The sequence below is a fragment of the Lepisosteus oculatus genome, chromosome 14 (genome assembly GCF_040954835.1).
Source record: "Lepisosteus oculatus isolate fLepOcu1 chromosome 14, fLepOcu1.hap2, whole genome shotgun sequence".
Lineage (NCBI taxonomy): Eukaryota > Metazoa > Chordata > Actinopteri > Semionotiformes > Lepisosteidae > Lepisosteus > Lepisosteus oculatus.
Window position 1 is genome coordinate 22,752,299 of NC_090709.1, and position 26,906 is coordinate 22,779,204.

Sequence of the window (26,906 nt, forward strand, 5' to 3'; positions counted from 1 at the left end):
ACTAGTGTAAATAATCTAACCTTATCACTGTAATTATCACTAATATTAACAGGAATACTAGCATTAAAACAATCAATAGCACTATCATCATTAATACTCACATGAAAACTATCATTAATGTTAAAACTACCGATTCCACTCACACTAATATTAACATGAAGACACTAATATTAGTATTAGTTGCTGTCCGTGATGTCACACCGCTCTTTGTGACGAATGTGAGACACCTAGCCGTGGACAGTGACGTGGCGCCTGTTGCTGTGGTTACCATACTGATGATTTGTAAACAGTGGAAAAATGCATTTAAACTGTTACCTACACAAATTTATCAACTTGGAACATAATTTTTAAGATCTAGCATATAATTCCTAAACAATCATTTGAATAACAATTTTTTAATTTCAGATTGAACATTATTTACACTAAAGGCACTATGGTCGTGCACCTTTTCACGATGCCGGGGGTCGGAGAGAGCGATGTCTTCCTCGTTAGTATAGGACCTGTCACCTGTCCCCACCTGTCACGCGGGAGACCGGGGTACATCAGGACGCACATTGAAGTGAAAGCAGGATGCGCTGCGACATGCACTGTGCAGATTCCACCACACTAAGAGGTGAGTGGGTCTGTTCGATCACAGCGCTAGGCAAATCCCCAATCCCCTTTTGTGCGTGGCGACAAAGGAAGCCGGTCTGTTTCCGCCCGGATTCGAACTGTGAATTTTTCGCTTGTGAGGCGAACGTGATAACCACTACACTATGGAAACAGTGGTCAACTGTGCCCAGCGGCCCAGTGCTGAGCTTCGCCAATGCGATTCAGCTGCTTTCAGTGCCTTTATTGGAGTGCGCTGATGGACCATGCTCTCTCTCCAGAGACCAGCACGCCTGTCATGGACGGAGCAGGAAAGGCGGCGCCACATTCTACAGCCCTCTCCACGCAATCGACGAAATCGGGCTACTGAAGTGGAGAAAATCGCCTCTCCAGAAAGTGCAAATATCATCTTGGAGACTATAAATCCTATTGCCGAAGGTCAGCCCTGTCTACCAGAGTAACCCTCCCACAGCGATGATCAGCTCGTCTCACACGCGAGAAGTTTCGGTTGGAAACAAGCGCCCCCTCTTCTCGCACGTTTTGCACGTTCGAGTAGTTTTAATGCGGCTCTTTCGTACACGGTGCTGATCTTTTGGAAAGCAGGAGGCAAAACCGAGTCGAACCCGGGCCGCTTAGGTGAAAACCAGGAATCCTAACCCCTAGACCATATGGCAGCGAACAACCACGCTGTTCCCGGCATCATGCAAGCAAACTACATAAATATGAGAAAACACGCAAGAGAGTTGTCACTCAGAGTGTCGAAGGGTCGATGTATACTGGGGCTCAGTTGAAATGCAACATCAGGACTTTTCCGAATTATGTCACACGAAGAGAGCACAGCCTTTTCCGCCCTGCCACCTGTGTATCGGTAACTCGCCGTGATTGTATAGTGGTCAGTACTTTGCGTTGTGGCCGCAACAACCCCGGCTCGAATCTGGGTCACGGCAGAATGGGGGCGTCTGCTTTTACTACTTGCACGAATGAAGGCAAAAAAAAGCCAATCGATGTGAACGAACGGCGCTTTGCAGAGGAGTACTGCCTGACTGGATCGTTGATGAACGACAGAGGCCACTGCGACCTCTTCTCGGTTTTCTTCAATGACTTACTAAGGATCTTCTTCACATTCGCCCATGCAGGGGAAGCCAGTTACACCAAAGCAAACGCAGGAAAGTGCATTTCAAGCAGAGACCAGGAGGGACTTGTTTACACCGAGAGTGGTCGGAGAATGGAACAATGCGCCCAGCCCTGTTGCTGGAGCTGATTCTTGATGAGATCTTGGGCTCACTAAGAGGCCCCCGCTGGATGCTAATCTTTCTGTTGTTCTTGCAGGTCCTGCGCTGCTTTTGAGCCGAAAGAGCTCGTCCTGGTCTGTCGGCACAGCCCAATTGCAAATGATCGGCTCCGCGTACAGAAGGAACGTGCGTTTGGTACAAGAGTGCATGAAGGCACCGGAAATACATTGGGAACAAATGACCGGTCGCTCAAGACCTCTGTGAAGTACAGGAGCGTGCAAAACGAGGCTGTTTCCACCCGGTCTCGGACCAGGGACCTTTCGCGTGTTAGGCGAACGTGATAGCCGCTACACTACGGAAACCTGCAGGGACCGCTGCTGGTGTCTCGCTTGCGTTTCGGGCTGAGAAAGGGACACGTCACTTTAGGCAGGGGGCGCTGGAGAGAGGAACAAAGGGCGCGATGAAACAAAATGTCAAAACTCGGGATCGAACCAGGGACCTTTAGATCTTCAGTCTAACGCTCTCCCAACTGAGCTATTTCGGCAGTGCACAGAGCCCACAGCCACCTGCTCCAGCCTTCCTGTGTTGTGGCATGAGCGCACCAAGAGTAGCGGGAGAGTGTTGCAGGAACGTCACTCAGAAGGAAAGCCACCCAGGTGCGCCCTCTGAGCTCTGTCCAGCGCATCTTCCTCGCATGGACTTCTGCCTGCGACGGGCAGGAAACAATTAGCAAGAACAGAATGACACCCCATGGGTGTCTCATGACCACACCTTAGGTTGTGACACGTGCAGGTGTGAGGGGTTGCCGGGCTACTTTGGAGCAGAGCTTGGGCGGAGGGGGGGCGGGAAAGCAGACAAAGAAGTGACACCTCAAGGTCTGCACGATCACAGCTCTCCGCCGCCCCAGGCTTCCGCTCGATAAGCTACTGGACACACCCTCCTCACACAGACCGTGGAAAAGCCCCCGAGTGGGAGGGCTCTCTCTTCCTCCCAGGAGCTCTTGAAAATGACACACAGACAGGGCGCGGGGAGCCGCCGCCTGCAAACACGGCTCCAGGCAGGACTTCACTCCGCAGGAGCCGCAGAGCAGAGGAGATGGGGGCAGCTTAGCTCCTGTGCAGAGACCTGAGCTGTTGTTGCTGCGGACGCTGTCTTTTCTTCACTCGGGGTAGGAGTGAATGTTGAGTTGCCCTTAGAAATGAAGCAGAGCACTTCAACGACACGGGTGTGTGTGTGTGCGCCCTGGTGATTCTGGGAGACAGATCGAACCTGGGCTAAAAGAGAGGGGGCTTAGCCCTCTTCCATTTGCTAGTTCAAAGTTGTACAACCCATTTGTATCTGCTAGGTGGCGCAGTCGTCGTGCACAAAGAACGCTTTGAAAAGCGTCAAAGGCAAGTCATTCCGAGTTGGTCGTTTGTGTTTTCCGTTCAGACGCGAAATGCTGAAATGATCTCTCGGCTCCTCGGTTGTCATTTCTGCTCCGTAAAGGAATCACAGCATGCGTCGGCTTCCAGCACGCTGGGTCGGGACACGATGCCGGGGGTCAGAGAGAGCGATGTCTTCCTTTACTTACTGTAAACGTCTTTACTGTGCCCGTTGTAGATATTGAATTTTACCACTGAAAGGAAATCTTAGTAGCTGAGCATAAAAAGAATAGGAGCATACTGTAACGCGTGTGAAGGCCATAAACGATATTAATTTTGGAACATAAACATACAGTATATAGCTGGTCTTGGTACTTTAAAGAAAAAAATACACACCAGTATTCCATTTCTCCCTAAACATTGTAAGCTTCGAAGTCTTTAACTAACGTGATACCGGAGTCAACAAGCATACTTTTAGAATTTGATTAAAAGGGAATATAATATGGAATCGCGTATCTAAAGAATTTATTAACGGTATGATTATATTCGTGTACTGCGACAGGGCTGTGTAAGGCTGTTTCGCCTCCCTGTTCACGCGAGTTGTCTTGTAGCCTACTGGTCTAGGTGCGTGACTACCAACTGGCGGGTTGTGTGTTCGAATCCAGCTGGTGCTGGACTTTACTCTTAACAAACATTTCTTCGAAAAAATAGGTAAGCGATATTATGGACAATCAATTGACTTTTATATTTCAAAATATCGCAACATGATCGATATTTGCGATATTTTGAACATATCTTCCCTTCTGACAGCGGTTCCTGCTTCTAGTGTGTGTGTTTGTGCAACAGAGTACATTTTTATAGAGAAATGGAGGCTGGACAGTATGCGTTACAAAATAAACATTTATATTGATTTAAATCGTGTTCTGATTTAAATCGCAAACGCGTGTTTAATTATGTGTTTTTTAATCATAATCAGGCTAATGCATTTCTACATTTTCTGTATGAACCAGCTTAGAGGTTCATACAGAAAGACAGCTTGTGTTTAAATTGAGTGTAAGGTAATTTATGCTTCTAAAGTCATGGTCAGCATTTATTGTACTGTGCTGTAAACTTTTTCTGTGCCTAGTCACATTATTTTATAGCGTTTTTATTGCGTTATTAAATCCGGTGGCGCTGTGTGTTAGTTTCCTGACTCCCATTATTTAAACTGCGACACTGATCATTCATCTCTAAATAAACTTTATTTTATATAGCGTTTTAAGCGAATAGGTAATTAGATTGCTCTTAAACCTAATCGCTTTTTCTACATAAACACAGCGTGATTGCTCTCTGAAAATGCTTTTCCTTAAAGCGATTCGATTGAGGGAGTAGCCCAGCTACCACTTAACACTGTACTTCCTACTTTGAATACCTGTGAGACCGGTTTAATTCGTCACAGCCAGCACTCCGGGAGTTCATATTGCTTGACTAATTTTAAAAACTAAGTTATAAATGCAAACGCTTCCTCGGTGCACTGCTCTGGTACGCCGGGTCTTACACAGTGCCTGTTGGCAGTAAGCGTTACAATATACATACCCAACACTGCTTGTACCCATCTGTCATGCAAATAAAACACCTTGAATTGAATTGAATTGAGGGAGAGAGGGGGGTAGTGGGACAGATATACTGTAGACAGACTCAAGGCAAATAAGATACTTATGGGTACGCAGGCATTCACGACAGCAACATACGAAACGTTTGCACGTACTGTATAGTTAAGTTATAACTTGGTTTTCAAAGTGCAACGAAATACAATATTGTTGTTGCTGCTGTTCTGGTTGTTTTTATCCCGTAAAGCGTTTTGAGAAGCCACCTTTAAAGGCGATATATACTGTAAAACCGCTGATTCTTATGGAATGTGTTCCGCAGGAGATTCAAATTTTAATTTATTTATTTTTTAATCGCGTATCTTAGGAAATTATTTATTGTCTTCATATTTGGCCAGGGCTTTAAAGAGAAGGCACGCCAAAAAATGTCGGTGCCGTCGTCTCCGCTTTAAAGGTACCCCCGTGCTGGAAGAATTTGACCTCAGAACGTTTGCCCAGCGTAGTTATAGTGGACATAAAAACAAGAGTTCGCTGGCATTATATCCTAGAAGACACAGACCTGGGGAAAAGACCGTGAGCCTGTCTCTAAATACTAATAATACAGTATGTGATCTCCTGTCCCAGCCTGAGGAACAGACAGTGAGCCTGTCTCTCAATAATAATAATACAGTGTGTGATCTCCTGTCCCAGCATGAGGAACAGACACACAGACTGAGACTGTCTCTAAATACTAATAATACAGTGTGTGATCTCCTGCTCCAGCTTGAGGAACAGACAGTGAGACTGTCTCTCAATAATAATAATACAGTGTGTGATCTCCTGTTCAAGCCCAAGCGAAGACACAGTGAGCCTATCTGTCAATAATAGTAATACAGTGTGTGATCTCCTGTCCCAGTCTGAGGAACAGACAGTTAGCCTATCTGTCAATAATAATAATACAGTGTGCGATCTCCTGTCCCAGCCTGAGGAACAGAGAGTGAGCCTGTCTCTCAATAATAATACAGTGTGTGATCCTCTGTCCCAGCCTGATGAACAGACAGTGAGCCTGTCTCTCAATAAAAATAATACTGTGTGTGATCCCCTGTCCCAGCCAGAGGAACAGACAGTGAGCCCGTCTCTAAATAATAATAATACAGTGTGTTATCTCCTGTCCCAGCCTGAGAAACAGTGAGCCTGTCAATCAATAATAATAATACAATATGTGATGTCCTGTCTCAGCCTGTGGAACAGAGAGTAAGCCTGTCTCTCAATAATAATAATACAGTGTGTGATCTCCTGTCCCAGCCTGGGGAACAGTGAGTCTGTCTCTCAATAATAATAATACAGTGTGATTTCCTGTCCCAGCCTGTGGAACATACAGTGAGCCTGTCTCTCTATAATAATAATACAGTGTGTGACCTCCTGTCCCAGCCTGGGGAACATACAGTGAGCCTGTCTCACTATAATAATAATACAGTGTGTGATCTCCTGTCCCAGTCTGAGGAACAGACAGTCAGCCTATCTGTTAGTAATATAATACAGTGTGTGATCTCCTGTCCCAGCCTGAGGAACAATAAGCCTGTCAATCAATAATAATACAGTATGTGATGTCCTGTCTCAGCCTGAGGAACAGAGAGTAAGCTTGTCTCTCAATAATAATAATTCAGTGTGGGATCTCCTGTCCCAGTCTGATGAACAGACAGTGAGCCTCTCTCTCAATAATAATTATACAGTGTGATCTACTGTCCCAGCCTGAGGAACAGACAGTGAGCCTGTCTCTAAATAACAATTATACAGTGTGGGATCTCCTGTCCCAGCCTGGGGAACAGTGAGCCAGACTCTCAATCATAATAATAATACAGTGTGATCTACTGTCCCAGCCTGAGGAACAGACAGTGAGTTTATCTCTCAATAATAATACAGTGTTATCACCTCTCCCAGCCTGGGGAACAGACAGTGAGCCTGTCTCTCTATAATAATAATTCAGTGTGGGATCTCCTGTCCAGCTCTGAGGAACAGTGAGCCTGTCTCTAAATAATAATAATACAGTGTGTGATCCTCTGTCCCAGCCTGAGGAACAGACAGTGAGCCTGTATCTCAATAATAATAATAATAATAATAATAATAATAATAATAATAATAATAATAATAATAATACAGTGTGTGACCTCCTGTCCCAGCCTGAGGAAGAGACAGTGAGCCTGTCTCTCAATAATAATAATACAGTGTGTGATCTCCTGTCCCAGCCTGGGGAAAAGACAGTAAACCTGTCTCTCAATAATAATAATCTAGAGTGTGATCTCCTATGTTAGCCTGAGGAACAGACAGTGATCCTGTCTCTCAATAATAATAATCCAGTGTGGAATGTTCTGTTCCAGTCTGAGGAACAAACAGTGAGCCTGTCTCTCAATAATAATAATAATAATACAGTGTGTGATCTCCTGTCCCAGCCTGAGGAACAGACAGTGAGACTTTCTCTCAATAATAATAATACTATGTGAGCTCCTGACCCAGCCTGGGGAACATACAGTGAGCCTGTCTCTCTATAATAATAATTCAGTGTGGGATCTCCTGTCCAGCTCTGAGGAACAGTGAGCCTGTCTCTAAATAATAATAATACAGTGTGTCATTTCCTGCCCCAGCCAGAGGAACAGACAGTGAGCATGTCTCTCAATAATAATAATACAGTGTGTGATCCTCTGTCCCAGCCTGAGGAACAGACAGTGAGCCTGTCTCTCAATAATAATAATACAGTGTGTCATTTCCTGCCCCAGCCAGAGGAACAGACAGTGAGCATGTCTCTCAACAATAATATGAAAAAACTGTGTGATCTCCTGTCCCAGCCTGAGGAACAGACAGGAGTGAGCCAGTCTCTCAATAATAATAAAGCAGATTATGATCTCCTGTACTAGCCTGAGGAACAGACAGCGAGCCTGTCTCTCAATAATAATAATACAGTGTGTGATCTCCTGTCCCAGCCTGGGGAACAGTGAGCCAGACTCTCAATCATAATAATAATACAGTGTGTGCTCTCCTGTCCCAGCCTAAGGAACAGTGAGCAGTCCTAATAGTTACCGCTTTCCTGATTTATCTCAGCAGCTTTAATTTCGCCTGAAGCGCAAGCAACTTGTGAGAACAGGTTGGGTTTGCTGTGCTCAACTGGCTCGGCATCTTCGTGTCGTAGCGCCGCAACGGTGTTTTTTTCTTTCCTTCTCTTTTCAGCCCGGAAGAAACATTTTACTTGTTCCTTTTGTAGCCTATGCATGCCGACGCCTGTGTTGTGTTGTGGATTTTCTCCTTCTTGAATTTGTACTCCTCCTCCCTCTCTCTCCCTACCTCTACCTCTCCCTCTCTCTCCCTCTCTCCCTACCTCTCCCTTTTCCCCTCCCTACCTCTACCTCTCCCTCTCTCCTTAACCCCCTCTCTCTCCACCTCTCTCCTTATCCCTCGCCCTCCACCTCTCTCCCTCTCTCTACCTCTCTACCGCTCTACCTCTCTCTACCTCTCCCTACCCCTCTCTGCTCTCTTATTTTCCAGACAGAAATCCAGCTCCGTCCCTCCTGTGGAAGATTGGTGATGCAGGATGAGAGCCCCTAACCGAGAGCACTGCAGCGGCAGGTTCTGTGGTCTGTTTCAAATCAGCCCGCAATGAGACACCGAGGAGAAATGAAGAGCCCCAGTTGCGCTAGAAAATCACCCGGGAAAGAGACTTTCAATGTAGGAAAAAAAAGTCGTTAGTAACGGACATAATATGTTTGTTTTGTTTTTTTAATCGCTGCGATGTGTGACTAAGCTCATACTACTAAGAGTTGCCCACTTTGTCTAGATCTGGTAACCTGCTCGTCGCTGGTGGGCCAGATAGTGTCCCCCATCACTATACTGGGGCAATAGGACCCACACAGACCGCAGGGTGAGCACCCCCTGCTGGCCCCACAGAGAGGGAGAGGTAGAGGTAGGGAGAGAGAGGAGGAGTACAAATTCAAGCAGAGGCCTGAGTGGAGCACTGTCATATGGCCCTGACATCAGTCCCTCAACTCTCTGCATAAAGCAGTGTCTTATGACCATGACATCCCACCTCCACCACTCTCAGTGGAAAGCACTGTCGTATAACCATGACATCCCACATCCACCGCTCTCTGCGAAAAGCAGTATCTTCAGGCCCTGCCATCACACCCCCGCCACTCTCTGCGCAAAGAAGTATCGTCAGGCCCTGACATCCCACCCCCGCCACTCTCTACGTAAAGAAGTGTCATATGGCCCTGACACCCACCCCTCCACACTCTGCATAAAGCAGTGTCTTACGGCCCTGACATCCCTCCCCCACCACTCTCTGCGTTAAGCTGTGTTGTCAGGCCCTGACATCCCACCCCCGCCACTCTCTGTGTAAAGCACTGTCGTATGGCCCTGACATCCCACCACCGCCACTCTCTGCGTTAAGCTGTTTTGTCAAGCCCTGACATCCCACCCCCGCCACTAACTGCGTAAAGTAGTATCGTCAGGCCCTGACATCCCAATCCCGCCACTCTCTGCGTTAAGAAGTGTCGTATGGCCCTGACACCCACCCGTCCACTCTGTGCTTAAAGCAGTGACGTCAAGCCCTGACATTCCAGCCCCTTCCCCCCCGCGTAAAGCACTGTCATATGGCCCTGACATCCCACCCCCGCCACTATCTGCGTAAAGCAGTATCGTCAGGCCCTGACATCCTACCCCTGCCACTCCCTGCGTAAAGCACTGACGTATAGCCCTGACACCCACCCCTCCACTCTCTGTGTAAAACAGTGTCATATGGCCCTGACATCCCACTCCCGCCACTCTCTGCGTAAAGAAGTGTCGTATGTCGTATGTCGAGGTGAGGTGAGGTGCGACACGCCGGAGCCCCGACGCTGCTAATGCGGAGCACTTGTTGAACTGGCATTGAAAGGACGTGTGCGCACGGAGCGAGCCTTCCCTGCGGCGGAGCGTGGAAACTTTCTCCCCGCGCTGCAGGAGTTGTGTGCGCTGCAGCGGTGCCGAGAGAACAGCACAGAAGGCAGCAGGCTCTGGAGAGCGGGTAAGAGACGGAGCCTTGTGGGCAGGCGAGCAGGCCCGTTTTTTGGAAATTACTGAAAAGGCTCCGGTGTTTGTTCGGTTTGTGGCAGGCGCACGACGCGAGCTTGCGTAGCGATCTGCCGGTCTGGTGTTATGCAAATGAGTCCGAATTGCATCCCGGGACATGCTGCGAATGCGCATTGGCGACTGCAGATGTGTAGGAAACGGCGCACTCGTTTTCTCGTTTTGCCCACCCTTTTGAGTGTTAGTGTGGCGTGTGAGTGTGCGAAAGAGTGGGCCCGGCAGGAGGCAGTGGCGTGCGTGGCGAGGAGCTGGCCTAGGCTGCGCGCTTTGTGCTGTGGGTGCTGGCCGCTTGCAGGGCCTTATACAACTTATACTTACCTGGCAGGGGTGATACCTTGATCATCCTGTAGGTGGAGTAGTTGGATTGTTTTCTTGTTTTGTGGAAGCAGTGTTTGTTTTGCAGTTTACGAAATGACAACTTTTGGATCCCGCAAGAATGTTGTGCGTTTTGAGCTTTTGGATGACCTCTTCATGGATCGCATGCAGTTCAGCAGAAAAGTGTTGCAGAAGGAACTTGGCTTTGAACCTTGGCACTTGGATTTCATCTTCGCTTTCCCAGGTCAGAAAGCATTTGAGGTTGTTTTTGCTACCTATTCTCTGTTTGAACAATGTGTGGATGTGTTTGAGGCAAAAAGAGGGAGAGTTCCTGCCCTTGAGAAGATCAACTTGCAGCCTCTGACACAGAGAGAGAGGAAAACGGTGCATGTTGTTATGTTCTCGGATCTGGCAAAGACGGAGGACATTCACACCTGGCTTAACCAGTACTGCACCGTCCACCATGGAACTGAGGTTAGAGATGTTGACGGTATAAAAACAGGAGCAAGGAAATTCAAGGTTTGCTTGCTACCGGACAATGTAAATGGAGGCTTAAGGCACCTGCCCTCTACAATCCGGCTGGGCGCCTGCAATGGCTATGTTTTTTATGTGGGACAACCAAAAGTGTGTCGGTGCTGTGGGACACCTGGCATCGTCCTGCATTGATAAATGCTGCAAGACCTGTGGCAAACAGGGACATTTAGCCTCCGACTGTTCAATGCTGCCAAAGTGCAATTTATGTGGCTCGAAAGGACACGTTTTTAAGAACTGCCCTCACGCCTACGCCAATAAACTCAAAATGAGAAAGGATGAGGCAGTGCTTGTTTCAGCCAAACCGGCCCGAAAATCCAAAGCAAACAACAAGTCAAACAAAGAACCCTTGTTGGACAAAGACTCTCAGCCTCCAGCCAGGATCAGTCCTGCTGTGCTCCGGGGCCGGTGGAAGAGAAATCCACTACGCCCCCACAACCGTAGACTGCTCCAGACAAGCACGAGGGTTTGAAAACCCCAAAGAACAGCGAGGACCCCTCCCCCACTCCTGCTCCTCAGAACGAGGGCCAGTGTGGGGCCCCCCGGTGGAGCGGGTCCAGCGAGGATACCCAGGATTCAGCGGAGCTGCTTTTCTCAGACTCTGCAAGTGCTACAGATGTCCTCCTCTCCTCCATCCAGTCCATCACGGAGGATCTGCAGCAGCTGGTGGGTGAGGGGGAAGAGGAGACTGGTGCATCGTCTGCACCCCTTTCCCCTCAGTGCTCCCAGGAGCTGGACTTGAGGAAACGGAAAAATGACTCTGTTTTCTCCCCGAGCGAGGAGGAAGGAGAGCATGGCGATGGGGACAGCTGGAACCCCTCCACCCCTCCCTCTACCCCCTTCCTTGAAATGGACTCCGTGAACGCTTTTACTGCTGCCACCCTGATGAAGGCTCATTCAGAGGATTGCTGGCAGGAAATTGGTAAGAAGAAAAAGAAAAGAAGAAGATAACAGGTGAGACAGAAGAGAAATGTGTTTCGTAAAGACTGGTTCCACTTTCTAATGTAATATGGCTCTAAACATAATTTCTCTTAACACCAGAGGTATCAATGACAGAGTTAAATGCCAGTCTGTCTTTGATTACCTCCAGCAGAGAGAAGGAGATGTGTTGATATTGCAGGAGTGTGCTTTAGCCTATCAAGAGAGGTATAAAAGCTTTGAAGATAGGTGGGATAAAGGCCCTTCTGTTTGGTCAGGGGACAATAACAACAGAGCCTCTGGCGTGGCCATTCTTTTCAAAGGACGGGCATTCAAACTGAAAAGTATTCAGAGGGTCATAGATGGCAGGTTGCTGTGTGTGGATGTGGAATGGGGGACCGTTAACCTGCGGCTAATCAATGTGTATTGCCCTACTGACGTGGGAGGAAGGGTGGAGCTACTCAAGGCACTCTCTCCCCTATTGTTATGTAGCACAGACGTGATAGTGGGAGGGGATTTTAATTGTATCTTAGAGTACATAGACAGGCAGTCTAGCTCTCCGATAAAATTGGATTCCAGCTCACTGGCCCTGCAAAACTAAGTTCATCTCCTCTCTCTGCTTAGTTCAAGGGACTGTCTTTGGCCCAGGCCTCTGGAAACTCAACACAAAGCTGCTAGAGAACGAGGGGGTAGTATCCCGCTACAAGGAGAAACTATCAAAGTGGCTGTCCTTGTAGTGTCTTTACGGGTCAGTAGGAGAGTGGTGGGAGGAGGTGAAGGTGAGGACAAGGGCCTTTTTCGTGGCTGAGGGGAGGAAGGCTGCTGCCAGACGGAAAGGAGTGCTAGCCAGGAAACAGAGGCAGCTGCAGCGTCTCTACACGATGCTGCACAGTGGCTTCGATGTGCTCAAGGATATCACCCTTTTAAAAAAGGACATCCGGAGCATAGCCGAAGAAAGTAGTCGAGGAGTGCTTTTAAGAAGCAGAGTGCAGTTCTTGGAAGAAAATGAGAAGTGTACTCGCTTCTTTTTCAGGAAAGTGGTAGGCTCCAAGTCTGTCATGGAAAGTGTAGTTGATGAGGAGGGACGAGAGAGAACAGAGCCGAGTGCTATCCTCTCCTGCACCGAGGCCTTCTAATCAAGACTGTACAGCTCTACAGAGGTAAAGGATGAAGAAATTCATTTTTTTACCTCAAAGCTAGAAAACGTTTTGAGTGAAGAAGATAGGGAAGTACTTGAGAGGGATTTGACAGTAGAAGAGCTGAGACAGGCTATGGAGAGCTTACAGAAGGGGAAAACTCTGGGTGCTGACGGGCTCCCTAAAGAATTTGATTGCACCTTTTGGGATCTGCTTCAGGATCCGCTACTGCTCCTATTCGAGGAAAGTTATAAGATAGAATTGCTGCCTGACTCCTTAAGAGAAGGCACTATCTCTCTCTTGTTTAAGAAAGGAGCAAAGAATGACATAAAGAACTGGAGACCCCTCAGCCTGTTAGGCGTGGACACTGAGAACCTGTCCAAAGCCCTTTTCCTGCGCCTACAAAATGTAGTGGCCTCACTGGTAGGGAAAGAACAGACTTGTGGGATAGCAGGACGCCTGATGAGCGACAACCTGGCCTTGTTGAGGGATGTCTGTCTGTACTCAGAGGATCGCTCCCTCCCTCTGTGCATTTTAGGTGTAGACCTAGAAAAGGCCCTTGACCGCATAAACCGGCAGTACTTAACATCGGTACTTGAGCACATCAAGTTTGGCCCTATCATGAGAAAGTGGATTAACCTGCTGTACACAGGTAGCAACAGCAGAGTAATGGTTAATGGCAATAGATCACGCCCCTTTGAAGTCTGTTCAGGGGTGAGGCAGGGCTGCCCATTATTCCCCTTGTTATTCGTTTTGGCTATGGAGCCCTTAGCCTGTGCCTTGCGCCAGGATCAGGCCATTAATGGGATACCAGTGCCTGGAAGTGGGAGAGGAGAGGTAAAGACATCTCTATACATGGATGACGTCACCCTGCTCCTCTCTGACAATGCCTCAATTAGCAGAGCTCTGCAGTGCTGTGATCGTTTCTCTTTGGCTTCCTCTGCAAAAATTAAGAAATCTAAGAGTGAGATTTTTTATCAGAACTGGAGGGAGCCAAAAGAAGGACATGATCTCAGGCTGCAAGAGAAGAGAATTAAGGTCCTGGGGGTGTATTTTGGAGAACAGATGGGAACAGTAAATTGGCAGAACAAATTGCCAATCTTAAACAAAAAACAGATGCAATGGAAGGACCGAGACCTCACCATGACAGGGAAGGTGCTGGTCATCAAAGCCGAGCTCTTGCCTGTCTTGAATTTTCTGGCTTCTACCTTCCCAATCCCACACCGTGTTGTGACGGTGCTGAGGAGATTGATGTTTCAATTTCTACGGGGTGGGAAACAGGAAAGACTCAGAAGGGAAATAATGTACAGGCCGCTACCCTCAGGGTGGAAGTCTGTCCCAATATTGCTACGAAGCTGCTGTGCATTTTCCTGGCCTCTGTGCTGAGAGGCTTTGCAACAGCACCTGCAGCGCATACCTGGACTTATTTTTCCAGGCTCTGGGTAGGTAGGGAGGTGTTCAGAGTGTGGGGTGTCAGACCCAAGCTGGATGTCCCACTCTCTGACACATGCCCTGCAATTTATGGGACAGTTAAAAGTTTTCTAAGATCTCACCCAATTGGCCATATTCCCCTCCGAGATGTCAGCATCCAAAAACTGGAAGATTTCGTTGCACCCCAGAACAATAGGCAGACCCCTGTGGGCATTTTAACATCAGCCCAAATAAGGAAGGTGTAGAAACACACATCCTCTAAGTTTCTGTGCAACATTCACAGAGATTTAGCCTGGAGTGTCGTCCACCAGTGCTTACCGGTACGAACTTTCTTGTACCGTAGGGGCCTCACCCCCAGCCCTCGCTGCGATAGGGTGGGCTGCGGCGAGGAGGAGACTGTGACCCATCTCCTGTGGTCCTGCTTTTTTGCTAAGGCCTTCTGGGCACAGTTTGAAGATTGGTTGCAAGCTCTCTCGCCCCAATTTACCCTGACCGCTGCTTTCGTCATATACGGCATCTCTCCTGTAAAACTTCCTCCTGACGTGTTTGACAGGATCTGGGCCGTGGTGAACAGTGGGAAAGACGCCCTGTGGAGAGTGAGGAACATGGGGCTGTTCAAAGGCATCGAGGTCCTAGTCAAGGCAGCAGGTAGCCTGGCCCTGTTCATCACCCGAGAGAACTATTACCTCAGAGATCTGTGGAGAAAAGGGAGGGAGGAAGCAGAAAAATCTGTGGGAAATAGAGAACATAGGTCAATATCTCAAGAAACTGTAAAAAACATTATCATGTTTAAGTAAAGAATGTGATTTGCACCAGAAAAAAAGAAATTGTTGCTATGTAACTGGTACCGTGTCAAAATGTAATGAGATGTGATCATATATACTGTTTTAAGTACGTATATTAATGTAAAGCTTTCTAATTTGTGATGTCCTGTGTTTTTTTTGTGAAAAGAAAATAAAGTTCTTAAAAATAAAAAATCGGTTCACCCAGGGCAAGGCTCGGCCATTAAACTCCGGCTGTACTGACCCCTGCGAATTCCCCAAATGTGGGAATCTCGACTGCATAATTTCTGGTAGTGGGGGACTGCGTTGGCGCTCTCCCCTGATGTGCTTGGTCCAATATCAGATACAGAAGAGTTACGACACCACGAGCTGCGATAGGATCCCAGTTCGAAAGGAGTCGATGCCACTGCTGGTTCCCAGTTTCTTTTAGTTAGAGATCCGGAGAAGCATTTCAAGCTGGTTACACTACTCTTTCCGGACATTCATTCCCTTTTCAAAGTGAGTCTTTTTGCTGTAGTCTGCATTATTTAGGCTCATATCGAGGTTAGCCTTTATTTGGTCATGGGGGGGCCTCGGTACTGTATGCTAATTCTCAAGACAGTTTCACCCGTTTTCTGATTGCTAGATTCTCTAACAGTGCAGACATGTCAAAAAGTGAATGGCTGTACCTCTATTTCATCCATGCATCCGTGCTCAATGAATGAAATCAGTAATAAATGAATATATGTATAGTTATACGAAAAACAAGTGGTTTATTGACTCATCTTCATTTGCAGATTTAGAGGCAGCTTCGATATTCGTTTAACAAATGGGTTTTTTTATATGTATGAGTCACACACATGCCATAGCAACAAAACATCTATGCAAATGAAGCTATAGATCACTTTTCTTGGAAGTGTTAAATGTCCATACTTCAGGCTTTCCTCCCAAAGCCTACGGCACCAATCCAGCTCATCCAGCTCTGTCTGTAGAGAAGCCAGGGTATCGGCTTGTTCCACACCCCACCTCTCTCTGTGTACAGTAGAGCCTTCTGTCCTGACTGGAGGAGCTCATCCAGCTGTGTTTGGAGAGAAGCCAGGGTATCAACTTGTTCCCCCCTCCCACCCCTCTCTGTGTACAGAAGAGGTTCCTGTCCTTACTGGAGGAGCTCACCCAGCTGTGTCTGGAGAGAAGCCGGGGTATCGGCTTAATCCACACCCCCACCCCTCTCTGTGTACAGTAGAGCCTACTGTCCTTACTGGAGGAGCTTGTAGGCATCCTCTCACGAGGCACCAATAAATGTAGGTGTCTTGTGCATTTACCGGGACAATTATTAATTGTAGCAGTAAGTCACAAAATGATTCTTTGATGGTTATTAGAAGAGCGAGCCAGCGGGATAACTCAGCAACGCACACACATGGATACTAATACACAAGAATACATTTATTATTACATAAAATGTGCATATCAACATAACAGATCTTATAGTGACGGTTAGCAGAATACAAAAGGTATATATTCAATCACAAAGAGTTACAAACCAAGAGGGACATACATTCCGTATATCATTCATTTAGACCGTTTTGTAAATGAACTTTGTTACAACTTGTACATTAGATACTCAAAAGCAAGTACAGGACTCATAGGAATTAAATTGATATCAACTCAGGTTAAGGTAACAATTGAATTCTCGAGCTGTAATGCCGAATGTTGAATACTCATCCCCTCTGTGGAGATTCGGATCTCCCGTGGATGCAAAGAAACAGTGGCAGGCTGTTCGACATGAGAGAAGGAGGGAGAGATTTCTGCTGCGGTGCGCTGCTGATGCTCTCTGAAGACCGGCTAGTTAGTGTTGGCTGAAACTAGCGAGAGATTGCACACAGAAAAGTGACTACAGATCCGAGCAAGTCACACTCTTTAGACAGGAAGAAGACCGGTTAGTTCCCGAAATAGCGCTAGTCCTGAATACTGATATTCAGCTGTCCACAGTTCCAAAAGTAGTTCACTCGTTGATCAGGTGAGCGTTCGCGGTGGGTTCACGAGGCTTGCTGCTGGGCTAACCTCGGGTGGATCCTTTGGTAACACGCTGGCAACCTCCGTTCTCGACTCTTAGAACAAGGAAAAGTCCTGGCACTGGGACACATTGGCCGTTACGTGACTGTCTGAGCTGAGTCTGAGGATGTCCAGGAGGAGCTGGAGTTTTACCTGGAGGAACTACGGTCGCTCATTGGTTGAAAGTTCCATGGGCATTCGAGAATCATTTTGTGACTTACTGCAACAATTAACAATTGGCCCAGTAAATGCACAAACCCCTACATTTATTGGTGCCTCGTGAGAGGATGCCTACATTTATTGGTGCCCAGTGTGAGGATGAGTAACCATGCACTCATCCTTGGGTGTAAACCACTTGGGATGAGACTCTCCCTTGGAATCTCCCAGACAGTGAGGCACCAGAGATGACCATTAATTAGGGTGGCTGATGTGTCTCAGCTTTGGGAGTTGTTCCTTATCAGAACACACTATCAGCTAGAAAAACACCTTAAATGTGAACCAAATGGAATGGCCTCTCTGTGTCCAGCACCACTTGAGATGAGGGAGAGAGAGACTGGCAAACCAAAGGAGCAGCGAACTCAAGGTACAACGGTCTCTGTCCTGTGTGAATGCGCTGGTGGACTATTAAGCTACTTGACTGACTAAAACTCTTCCCATACTGACTACAGCTGAAAGGTCTCTCTCCTGTGTGAATGCACTGGTGTGATTGTAAGCGGCTTTTCAGACTAAAACTCTTCCCACACTGATTGCAGCTGAATTGTCTCTCTCCTGTGTGAATGCGCTGGTGGGTTTTTAAGTGACTTGACTGACTAAAACTCTTCCCACACTGATTGCAGCTGAATGGTCTCTCTCCTGTGTGAATGCGCTGGTGGGTTTTTAAGTGGCTTGACTGACTAAAACTCTTCCCACACTGACTACAGCTGAACGGTCTCTCTCCTGTGTGAAGGTGCTGATAGGGTTTTGAAATGCTAGACTGACAGAAATGCTGCTTCTCCCTGTGCCATAATGGCAGTTTGCCCACACCATCTGAGCAAGGCCTTGAGTGATTCTTCCTCATCCCCTGATCGTGCTGGGGTCTCTTATTCTGCAAATGCTCCATGGAATGGCCTTGCTCTGTGTGATGGAACTGAGATTTGTTTTCGTCATTCGTCATGTGCTGCTCAGCAGTGTGAATCATCTGGGGCTCCTTCTCCAGCTCTCTGAGACTAAAACCGTCCAGTTCATTCAGTTGTTCCTCTCTTTGCCCAAGAACAGACATACTCTCCAGTTCATTAAAACTTTCAACGATTTTCTCAGTAACCAGATTATTAAACCTGTGTGTAAAGTCATCAGATACTAAGGGATCATATGATTGTTTGAGACTCTGCAATGACAGTCTCTCCGCTTGAACAGAACAAGGCCTAATTATTATCAAGCCCTGTAGGAGCTGCTTTTGCTCCTCCCTGTACTGACTCTTCTCAGTATGCTGTAAATCAGTACTGTTCTCTTCACCAGGTACATCAGTCTGCTGTTCTGCAGGGTCAATCAACTTGGGGTCCATGTCCTGCTCTGTAAGATTTAAAACATCCAGTTTTTCACTGTGCTCTTGTACAGAGATGCAGCCCAGTTCATTACAACCTTGTGTAATATTGATTGTGTCCAGATTATTAATAGTCTCTGTAAAATCATCACATACTAAGAGCCCAGGTGTCTCACTCTCAGGCTCTGTCTTCATCATGGGCACAGAGTCCAGATCCTTGACACTCTGTCTACTTTCTGTGTGCTGCTCACTAAGTGCCTCTTTCCCTTCTGCGGCAGTGACCTCTGTCTCCTGCATCAGCCTGTGCATCTCCACACTGTGCTGCAGTTCAAGAGGAGTCCTTTCCCCAGCTTTAATAAGAGCACTGGCCTCTGAATCTGTAAACACAAGACAAGACCTTTATAAGAATAAACTTTATTTTATAGTTTTATACCTTTAGAGGTGGCTTCTCAAAGCATTTTACAGAATGCCAAAAACAAAAAATACACAAACTTAGCATGACGAGAATACACAGTTAGAGGAGACAGTAGACAGTGGTACTAAGTAAAGTAGGAACAGAGGGGTACAGAACAGTTAAATAAAGGCTCTTCTGAAGAAAATGTTTTTGAGTCTGGATTTGGAGTTTAGAGAAGGTGACTCTCTGATATCCTTGGGGAGAGAGTTCCAGAGCTTGGGGCATAAAATTAGAAGGTCCTGTCACCCATACAATGTGGACGGGCTTGGGGGACAGATCGGAGAACAGAATTAGAAGAGCGAAGATTGCAAGGTAGGGAGTAGGGTGATAATATCAGACCAATATGGAGGTGTCAAGCCAAGCCAAGACATTGAGCGTCTTATAGGTGAGCAGGAGGATTTTTAAGTCGATAAATAACTTGACAGGAAGCCAGTGCAAGGACTCCAGGATAGGAGTAATGTGATCATTTGTACTAGACCTGGTCAGGATTCTGGCTGCTGAATTTTGGACATACTGCAGTTTGTTCAATGTGGATTTAGAAACCCCAGAGAGTAGAGCGTTACAGTAGTTGATTTGGGAGAAGACAAAAATTTTCAGCCACAGTTAGTGATAACACAGGGCGTAGTCGAGGAATATTTATGAGGTGAATGAAAGATGTTCTGACAACATGCTGCACATGTGGGTCGAATGTCAAATATCATCCCCAAGTTTTTCAGTTTAGACTGAAGCTTAAGTACAAGACCATCTACAGATAGAGTTACACATTGGTTGTACAAAGTTGATGGGTGGTGCCAATAAACACGACTTCAGTCTTGTCACAGTTAAAGGAAGGAAATTTTGAGTCACCCAAGTTTTTATATCGGGGATGCAAATTAATAGAATAGAGACAGCCACATCATCGTCAGGTTTGGTATGGATGGATATTTGAGTATCATCAGCATAGTAGTGATAGCTGAGGCCATGTGATCTTAAAAGCCTTAAACTACACACACGCATACTAGTACACTCACAATCAATTTGGGTTGTTTTAACATAGTGGAATAAGTGGGTATAAGGGCGTGTTCTGATTTAGCTTTGTCAGAAACATAACTACCATGCAAAAAGTAAGACTACTGTAATAATATCACAATTACATTACATTTACATTAACACTGCACTGAGAGAGAGGTTAATATAGACACACTGACTGGACACTACAGTGCATTAACACTGCATTGAGAGAGGGCTTAACACAGGCACTGCGACTGGACAAAACAGCACATTAACACTGCAACCAGAGAGAAGGATTAATACAGACACTCTAAGTCCCTTTAAGTCTACACTCTAAGCTCTAAGTCCCACACCTGAAGAAGGCTCCACAGCCGAAACGTTGTGTTTTCTTTCTTCTTTTTTTTCAGCATGGAATAAACCTATTACTTGTTCCTAAATTAAAAATGGATGACTAGAAGGTGACTATGACAGACACTTGACTTGACTAAGACTATGACTAAATCAAAAACTGGAAACTAAATGAACACTGCAAATAAGTACACAGAAAAGTAACACTCAGAATTAACAACTTTTCTAAGCACACATTACATTTGTTAGTATCATACACCTCTATTGACAGCAACAATCAGCATCGACCAGCAAATTCTTAATAACCACGTCAAGGTTTAAACGTGAAAACAGGGTGGTGTTTGGTCAAAGCCCAAGCACAGTCCTCAGTGTGCTGTTTATGGTTGAACTCTTGAAGCAGTGAATGGTTTAGGAAGTGAATTCAGAGGAAGACAGACAGTCTGATACAGAACTGTTTAATTACAGAGAGGCTCCCAGCTGGATCAGAAAGAGGTGAGCTGGTGATTCAGAAAAAAAAACCAAAGAGGGGAAAAAAGGCAAAAAGGTACAGAGAAAACCAGTGGGAGAAAATGAGATCAGGGATGATTTTCCACTAATTCATTAGGATGCGGGGATCAATCCCACTACCTCTCGCATGCTAAGCAAGCACTCTACCATTTGAGCTAATCCCCCTCGCTTCAAGTCTCTCGGCATCATGTCTTACCGCCTCTGCCCCTCTTACCGGGCACCGCTCACTGCCCTTGGTCTGCAAGGCAGTCCTTTCAAGTGCGATGACGACGCTGGGACCTTCGTTGCCTATTGTACGAGCTGAACTTTTGTGCTCATCAATTCAACGCTCTTTCCATCAACTCATCTTGTCTTTTGACGCTTCGTGTTTTGCGCTCCTTTGACTATCGGCATATCGGGTGACTGCAAACACTGAAGTTCTTGCTTACGGAGTGTGGAACATTGTTTTCAAGTGATCGCTGTTCTGTCATGTTGACGCCGAGTGAATCTTTCTTTGGCAACATGGGCAGGCTGACAGCAGTGCGAGCGAAAGTAATGGCAAATTTCTTGACTTATTTCTGAATGTGAATGTTCTTTAGAAAAGGGATGCGGCGTTGCTTCTCGCCCGTGTAAAGGTCACGCATTCCAGGCGTGGTTATGAGCGAACAGTTGCCGCAAGTGTTTGAAAAGAGCAAGAGAAGAAGCAGCCCTGCCCCGTGTGAGGATCAAACTCAGGCCCTTCAGATGACAAGACTGACGCACTACCAATTACGCCAACAAGCCCAGCTGCAGTACACACACCGGAAAGTTTGCCTCACATGGATTTCAGTCGCCCGTTCCCTAATCTTTAGACGCCCTCTGCGGAATGTTGCATTTGCCTTTTGATCTCACCGATACATTTTTGGTCTGTTTCTGTTGCGAGTCCGTCTTTCAGATCTCACCTAGCACAAGTCTCTGTGGCTGAAGTGGCCTCTCTGCTTCAGCATCGTGCCCTCACTCAGCCATTAAAAATGTCACTCGGACTTCTGACATGCTGACATGAAATGTCAAGAGAGAGTGGCGGAGTGACGCTTAAGCCAGAGAGAAGATGAAAAGGGGGTGTGGCTGCGAAACGCTTGACAGCTGCACGATGCTCTCCATGCAAGGTGTGACCACAGGCTGAAGGACACCTTTCGGCACATCAAGCTCTAAGCACACACCTGGAGGATGTGGGAATTGATCCTGCTACCTCCCCCATGCAAAGCAAGCTCTGTCCCATACAAGCCAACCCCCCTCGCTGGGGCTTATGGCTCGGCCTCACCTAGTGCCGCTTGTTCCCCTCTTACTGGGCACAGTTCACTGCCCTTCGTCTGCAAGGCAGTCGTGTAATTGCGGCTTTCTTGACTTATTGATGAAGGTCTGACTGGACGAGCGAATGACGCCTCTCCCTCATCCTCAAGCTCACTGACAGATTGAAATGGAAAGTGCTGCTGTGGCTCGTTGGTCTAGTGGTATGATTCTCGCTTAGGGTGCGAGAAGTCCTGGGTTCAACTCCCGGACGAGCCCTCGTGTGCTCTTTTCCTCCTCTTCCACAAGACTGGGAACTGATATCCACATCACTTCGCAGCGTCTGCTTATGACAAACGATGGAATGTGACTAATGACTGAACGAGCCTGGTGAATTCTCATCACGTGGCACAATGAGAGCGTGCAGTCAGCTGTCCAAGGCGGCAGCCTCATTGCTCGTTCAAAAGAACACGTACTGAAAACTCATCACCACTATGTCGTAGATGAGCACCGCGATCGCTTGTTGTCATGCGTCCTTACTTGGGAAATGCAGAAGCAAAAACTGCCCTCTCTCAGCCACCAAAACGTGTGCGGCTCGCCTTGCGTTCTCTGTGCCTCGCATATTTGTGGAGCTGTCTGCTCTTCTTTCTGTTGAAGTAATCAAGTTACGGGGCGTCCTGCAGTCTATGATGTTCTCACTGAGAGCTTTCAAGATTTGAAGGAAAACTACGAGCTTGATGGCTCAAGTCGAACGAATGTGATTGTTAAGCAATCGATGATCAAAAGCACGTCTTCTAACAATTCGTGAGAGTATTATCAGCACTGTTTTCACTCGGATATACTTTTCACTTGCTAAGCTGACAAATTGGACGAGAAAATGCCAGAGACGCACTCAGTGCAGACTGAGGTTGGGAAGGAGGTGTGGCCCTTCAACGCTTGACAACTGAAGGACATTCTCTCCGCAACGGAGGAGCACCTGTCAGAAGTCGCAGAGGCTAAACGAGAGCACTGGGCTTCCGGAGATCCAAACTCAGACCTGGAGGATGCGGGCATCGATCCCGCTTCCTCTTGCATGCTAAGCGAGCGCTCTACCGTTTGAGCTAATCCCCCTCGCTTCATGCTTCTCGGCATCATGTCTTACCGCCTCTACCCCTCTTACCGGGCACCGCCCACTGCCCTTGGTCTGCAAGGCAGTCCTTTCAAGTGTGATGACGATGCTGGGATCTTCGTTGCCTATTGTACGAGCTGAACTTTTGTGCTCTTTCCATCAACTCATCTTGTCATCTTACAGTCTGGGTAATTGGAGACTGCGCTGTTCTGCTTCCTATGGTAATATACGGGTTTTTCCATGAAGCCGTATTGAACAGTATTTCTCGCATTGTGAACATGTGCACACAGCGGTCCCCCGGGTTCCAGTTAGTGCGTAATTATGCATCGATGAAAAACGAAATTAGCTCACTGAAAGTTTGATGTAGAGAATGTGGAAATTTCCACAAGTTGTGGTCTTTAAAATGCATTTGGTTTGAAGACGTTCTGTGCTTCCATTGTGAAGATATGGACAAAACAATATTTGAGCGTGCTAAAAAAAAGTAATAAAAATGACAAAGTGAAGGCTGAGAAAGCATTCACAATGCATTTTATACACAAAGCAAGTGTTTTTGTAACTCTAAGAGATTTCGCGAAAGCACTACAGGCGTGCCAAAATCGTTTTCGAACTTCAAGCTAACTTTACCCCAGTCTTAGAGAAAGGACTGCCTTTCACTTCTCTGTGTTTTCTTTTTACAGCGCTGTGCACTTTTTCATTTCTCTCGCTTTCAGAGCCTCTGCACAGCACACGACTCGACATCAGGAAGCACATTGAAGTGAAAGCAGAAAGCGCTGCGACATGCACTGTGCAGATCCCGCCACAATAAGAGGTGAGTGGGTCTGTTCGATCACAGCGCTAGGCGAATCCCCAAACAGTGTGCGTGGCAACAAAAAAAGCTGCTCTGTTTTGAACTGGGGACATTTCACGTGTGAGGCTAACGTGATAACCACTACACTATGGAAACGGTGGGAAATTGTGCCCAGTGGCCCAGTGCTGAGCTTCGCCAATGCTATTCAGGGGCTATTCAGGGGCCAATGCTATTCGATGTGAATTGAATGCTATTCAACTCTCCAATGCTATCCAGGGGTGGAAAAGGGTGGAGCCGTGTGTGTCTTTTGTTCAAAGACACCCCCATCTCAGAGCCGGAAGTACAGACCTTCCTCCCGCAGGTCCACAAAGATGTTATTTTTTAAGAAGATCCTGCGAAAGTCGGCCATCCGCCTTTCAGCCCTGCAGTAGGCCAGGCTGAGAGAGAAGCAGTCCTTCACCCTGGCAATGTACAGCCTGACAAGGTCTGGTTTCAGGCCATTGTACATCATGAGGTTCCTCCTCTCCCAGACAGCTGTCCTCGTTAGGCTGAGGAGGAGGTTCACTAAAATGGCGTTAACCCCCCCCATCAGACCCGCGGTACCCAAAGAGGAACAGCTCTTTCCAGGGCACCCCGTCAAGAACAGCTCCTCGAACAGAGCGAAACAGGCCATCCAGCAGATCCGTCAAGTACGCCCTGGCTCGAGTTGGGGGAAGATCTTACCCCAGAACACCTCTGAGACCGGCACTCTGAAGCGTTTTGCCACCATCAGCCTGTAGAACATGCTGGTGGTGCACCCCAGGAGGTCCACCCCACGGCCCCCCCACTTCACCCTCAGCTCCGGCCAGGCCGGGCCTGCTGCCCCATCTTGTAGATGGAGCTTCTCCAGCCAACTGTCCGGGAGACCGAGTTTGAGCTGCTCATAATCCTGACGGATCTTACTGACAGGCAGCTCGTCGTCGACCTCTCGCACAGCGTCGACAATAGCCTGGGTGGGCAGAAATCCGTCCTTTACTTCATAAAGAAGATCCTTGACCTTGGATATGCCAGCCTCGTAGAGCTGCCTGTTCCATCGAGACACCAGCAGGGGGTAGAGGAACAGAGGCTGTTCCAGAAGCTTTGCCCAGGTCTCCGGCGTGTAGGAGACATGCTGGGACATGAACTACCCCCTCGCCAGCAGGACCTCCCTGTAAAAGGAGGGCAGATGTTTTATCAACCCCGGAGTCAGCCTCACCAGGAGGGTCTCCTGCCCCAAGCCCCCGCAAGTCTCGAGGTAGCTTGCCATACCAATCTTCCAAATGCTGACATTATCCAGGTCAAGGAACTTCTTCACTACTTTCAGCCTAAAGCTTTTCAGCTTCAGGCCTACATCACACAGCTTCAGGCCACCCCTGGATTTTTCCCCAATGAGGGTGTCATGAGTGACCCGCGGAGGCGTCCCCTCCCACACGAATCCCACCACCAGTTGCCTAATCTCATTCTCTACCCGTTCAGGAAGAGGCATCACAGACAGTGGGTACCACAAGAGGGACAGGCACAGTGTGTTAACGAGCAGGACCCTTCCCTTTAGGATCAGGGACCTGTGTCTCCACCGATTTAGCCTGGCCCTCATCTTAATGAGCTTCTCCTTCCACAGGAGAAGCCCAGTGACCTGCTCATCAGCGTTAAAGTAGACGCCAAGGACCTTCAGGTGACCCGTCTCTACCCTGAAAGGGTAGCTGAGGAGCGGGGCAAGGTCTGCCCTCCCCACTGGCATGACCTCAGACTTCTCCAAGTTTACCTTGGCGCCCGAGGCAGCGCAGTAGGCCTGCACCACCTCTAAAATGGCCGAGATCTCCGCCACCTCTGCCAACGTCAGTCTGGTGTCGTCAGCATATTGGTAGATCAACGAGGTGGCGGTGCCCCCAGGCAAGGTCACTGGAAAGAAGCTCGTGAGTGAACCATTCACCTTGACACAGGTCACGATCCCCTTGTACACGAGCCTCACCCAAGAGATGAAGGCCTCGCCGAAGCCAAAGCTCTTCAAGACCTCAAACAGAAAGGGATGCTCCACCCTGTCGAAGGCCTTCTCCTGGTCCAGTTTCAGGACGTATCCACCCCTCGGCTGCTCCCGCATAAGGTCCACAACATCTCTGATGGAGCACACCGTGTCCGCGATGTCTCTCCACTTGACGCAGTAGCTCTGCGAAGGCGAGAGGGAGAGAACACGAGTTAGGATCTTATAGTCCATGTTCAACAGACTGATCGGGCGAAAGTTTTTCAAAAGGGAGGGATCCCCCTGCTTTTTGTAGACAAGAGAGATCACCCCCCTTCTCATAGATGGGGTCAGAGCACCGGTCCTGGCAATCTCCTGGAACACCTCCAGAAGGAGGGGCCCCAGGGACTGCTGAAAGTGTCTGTAGAGCTTGGAGGAGAGCCCGTCCCACCCAGGGCTCTTGTTAGGAGACGAGCCCCGAAGTGCTTCAAGCACTTCCTCCAAGCTCACGATCGCTCTGTGACAGGCGGGTACTCACCCCAGCCAGCATGGCCCGGGTCTGCTGCTCATCCACCCCTTCGGACCAGAACAAGGCGCTATAAAAAGAAAACACCTCATTCCTAACGGCCTCGGGGGCAGAGAGCCGTACACCGTGCTCTCCCACCAGCTCCTCGATGAAGGAGCTGCGCTGCCTCTCCTGCTCCAGGCCGAAGAAGAACCTCGTGCTCTTCTCGCCCTTGGCAAGATACTGGGCTCTGCTGCGCACCCTGGCTCCTCTCGAGCCTCTCGGCTGTCCGTGTCGCGGTGCAGGAGCCTTACGCTCTCGTACACTCCACTCCTCACCAGCACGGCCACCCCCCTCCTGCACAGGCCGGAGGCGTTGCTGTAAAACAGCTCCCAGTCCCACTGTGCTCGCACCTTCCGGACACACTCCTCGTCCCAGAAGGTCTCCTGGAGGCAGACAACAT

General features: G+C 47.9%; 3 non-coding genes and 2 pseudogenes across 3 annotated transcripts; 2 read left to right on the forward strand and 3 right to left on the reverse strand.

Moving 5' to 3' along the window:
• The window catches only part of LOC138242528 (uncharacterized), a 50,742-nt pseudogene extending 25,620 nt beyond the window's left edge, over positions 1–25,122 (reverse strand).
• Positions 2,110–2,182, reverse strand: trnav-aac (transfer RNA valine (anticodon AAC)). The gene has a single exon. It is a non-coding gene; the product is annotated as a tRNA-Val (tRNA).
• trnaf-gaa (transfer RNA phenylalanine (anticodon GAA)) lies at positions 2,292–2,364 on the reverse strand. The gene has a single exon. It is a non-coding gene; the product is annotated as a tRNA-Phe (tRNA).
• LOC138243697 (U1 spliceosomal RNA) lies at positions 15,159–15,296 on the forward strand (annotated as a pseudogene).
• trnap-agg (transfer RNA proline (anticodon AGG)) lies at positions 22,276–22,347 on the forward strand. Its single transcript has one exon. It is a non-coding gene; the product is annotated as a tRNA-Pro (tRNA).
• Positions 25,123–26,906: the final 1,784 nt, after the last annotated feature.